Genomic DNA, 3,844 nt, shown 5'->3' with positions numbered 1-3,844 from the left:
GCATCCTTTGACTTATTGCATCAGCACCTCTTAAGCTGTCATGATGACAACGATAACAAACTACAAAAGTAGACGGAAGACACTCATATTGGATCACACTGTAATTATCTTGTGATCTTACAAAGCAGTTTTTGACATGATAATTAGCTACTGTATGTTGTGATCTTAAGAAAGAAAAATTTAAATTTCACAAAACAATAAGATAAATAATTAAAAAGTAATGCAAAAACAACCTTAATTATTTCAAAATAGAAAGAACTAAAAAAAATTTAAGCAAAAAAAGCAGACTTCTTTTGGTATCTGTATTACCATTTTTTTAATTTCAGCTCTCGTCCCCCCCAACAGCCACTAACATCTGGCTTTTAGATAGAATATTTAAGTGGTAAATGGCAGATATCATGCTTGTACAAGATGTCAGTTTATTCAGTAAATGCTTCAGTCTGGACCCAATGCTTCTCCGCTTCGCATCGGGTGGTTCAAGCCCATGTGTCGTCTATTAATTTATGATAATAGACACCTCGCCGGGCATTATCTCTTACTTAGAATCAAGATAAAATGCCATAACTTGAACTGTAATATTAAAATCTTCTAATTTTTTGCACTGGTTGTATCTTGTCTTAAAAGTCTGCATCATCACCCTAACCCACACTATAATTACCAACAGCCTTGTTTATTTATGTAACCCCACCTTTATCTCATCAAGACCAGAAGCTTGTAAATACTATCCTTAACCGCATAATCCCTTTGCCTAAACAGAGACATGCACTCGGATTTGCCATGCAAGTTTATATTTCTTATTCAAGATTTGCCTGAACACAGCTGGGTTTTTGTTGTTGTTGTTGTTGTTGTTGTTGTTGTGCTGGAATCAGATACAAATTTGGCAACAGAAAGAACCTGCCAACACTCCAGTGCAGACATCCGTCAGTATGACAAGCCATAACTCTGAATATGAGTTTGCAGCTTGATCAGGTTTCAACTCACCCTTTAGAAAAGCGGTTCCTATGTCAGAGTGAGTGTGAGCTTAGATCCTCTGACAGGCAACAAGACCCTGCTAACGGCCACCAGACCACCATCTTGCAGGTTTTAGGGATGAGGTCAGACTCCTCTTTTTCTATTTGTGTGAATATGTCTGTGTGAAAGAGACACACCTGCCTCCAGCGTGACAGCTCTATGAGCGTCCTCATAAGTCATGTGTCATGTGGCTCCCTTCTTCTCGTGTACCCAAGTTAGAAATGGCCCTGAAATCTGCCCCAGAGTGAGGACACTTGTGGAAAGTGAGGACTGGTGCAGTCCAGGTCTCCTTGAACAACTTTAAAGCTGGGGAACTTATTTAAGTTAACCTGAAATCCCTCTGAATATTCTTTTCTTTTATTTTATTTTATTTGTTTATTTTTTTAACAGATGCCTGCAGCTCTGAGCTATTTGAAAATATAGTATAATTAGACCACAGCCTAATGCCTAGTTAAGTCCCATTTCAAATTTGATAAAAATAGTGCAAACAAATGTATTGTTTCTTTTACAAGGTATGTCTAGGCTGTCTCCAAAAATGGCTCCGCATAGGTCACTCTTTTGCTTGTCCCAGTAGATCAGCAGTTTCTGAAATACGACTAACAACCACGCCACTGCCAAAGTCACTTAAATCTCTTTTCTTCCTCATTTTGATACTCAGGAACTTCAGAAAATCATCTTCATCACATCTACATGGCTAAATGCATGGAGTCGCAGCCATGTGATTGGCTGATTTGAATTATTACTCAATAATTGAACAGGTGGACCGAATAAAGAGGCTAGGTGAGTATATAGTAAAGTTCAAAGGCGTATGTTAGGTCAGTAAAGGTGCTCTCAAAAGTAGATGTAAATGCAGAAAAAGAAAACAGGCAATGAAATCTTTGTCACGCAGCAAGGGAACATGACAGGACTGAGCGATGGGGAAATGATGTTTATTTGTGTGGATTGATGTTTTTGTAAGGATGAGGTCATGCAGAGGTTCCCAGTCAAAGGAGGAGGAGGGTTTGCATTCGTTAGGGAGCAAACTGCGGTCACAGCAATTGTTTCCTCCAGAGGAAGAAAAGAAGAATAAACCATGTTTTGGGTCTTTAAGAGCACAAAACATGGCAAAGAGCTTTTCATAGAAAATGGAAAATTAATGATTTAAAAAAATGATTAAATAAGCCTCTGTTTTTGTTGCGACTACTGGCTTAAAATAAATTACTCTTGTTTTTTTTTTTTTTACAATACAGTTACATGTTGTAATGGGGTGATAATGGTACTGAAGCTATAAAACATGTTATTTTGCTGCACTCATCTCAAAGCTTCTCACCGTGTTGGAGCAAATTGGTGTATGTCACCAACAATAGGAAGAACTGATCTGTTATTGACTAATACATTTTCAATATAATTTTTTTTTTCTTTTCTATCCACATACGAAAATATTTGTGAAGAATGTAAAAGTTGAAAAATGTTGGCGATGAAAGGCCACGTGTGAAATGTTCACTGATGTGTTGTTTTCCCTGGAGTCATTTAAGCTTCATGGCTTTGTTTAAGTATCTCAAGGTCCCTCTTCAAGCTGTTAAGAGAAAGTTCTTTGTGTTGTCTGAACACTGAAAAAATCTTTGTGGACTTAAAAGCAAAAACATAGTTTATTTACCATCTTTGAGTTCAGAAAAAATGTTCCAGTAAATACAATCAAAGAGCAACGAATTTTGGCAAAAAAACATCTACAACTGAAATTAGATTTTAGATTAAAAACCATAAAAAAACTGACTAATCTTGTTGCTGTGAACATAGTCTTATCACATCACAACTGTTATTAATTGAATTAATGTGGCTCACATAGTCAATTTGATTTCATCTAATTGTAATTAAATACTTCTTTTGTGACCATAAAACTCTTCCCATTCAATTTGATGGTACATTGATATTTATTATGTACATTCCTGGAGCTGTTGTTGCCTAGCAACACCCCAACTTCACAACTTTCTTTTCCAGCCCTGAGCCATACAAGCCACCACATCACATGACAGCAACTGGATATCAACACCCTGGCCATTTTAAATGCGCACCACGGCTGATTCAGCAAAGAAACCCAAGAAGAAATTATGAGAAAAGAAAGACAGGAAGTGAACGAGCAAGAGAAAAGACAAGCGTCAACATTGGACTGACTTTAAGTGGTTGGAGAGATCTCAGAGAAGAGACAGGATGCAAAATGGATTCTGAATTAGCTTCCATTAGGGGGTGCCAAAATAAAAGCCCATTTGAGCTCTACGTTAAAGGCAGACATGGAGCAAGTCTTCTGCATTCTTTATATGTGTAATTTCATCAATTTTCAGAGAGTTTACGGATGAGTAGCCCAACATACCCACCGGAAACCGTGGGGACAGTGTTGAGCAGTATAGCTGACGCTTGACCAACGACAGGGACTTTTTCTGTCTCTCTCTAAGACTGATATGCTCTCCTCCATCATCAAATGGATAGATAGAAAGCTATAATCTCAGTGCATTAGTGCGTTTAGCACATCTCTACTCTGAGTCGAATGTTTTTTACATTTAAAGTTTAACCTGTGGAAATAATCTGGATTTATAAGAAGGAATCAGCACTGGACAAAAGTCTGTGCAGCATCAGTCCAGTACAACAGCAGCACAAATAATTAATATGCACCTGGTGAGAGTTCATGCTTGCTCGCTCATCCATCCATCCATCGCCTGTACCAGCTTATTCCAGTGCAGGGTCACAGGGGGCTGGAGTATGGGACAGGTCCATCCTGGACAGGTTGCCAGTCCACCGCAGGGCCAATACAAAAAGACAAAGAACTTAGATAAAAAATAAAGTGATTACAGCATCCACT

The sequence above is a fragment of the Melanotaenia boesemani genome, chromosome 22, assembly GCF_017639745.1.
Source record: "Melanotaenia boesemani isolate fMelBoe1 chromosome 22, fMelBoe1.pri, whole genome shotgun sequence".
Lineage (NCBI taxonomy): Eukaryota > Metazoa > Chordata > Actinopteri > Atheriniformes > Melanotaeniidae > Melanotaenia > Melanotaenia boesemani.
The sequence above is the reverse complement of the archived record's forward strand: the minus strand, read 5'-3'. Positions refer to the sequence as shown.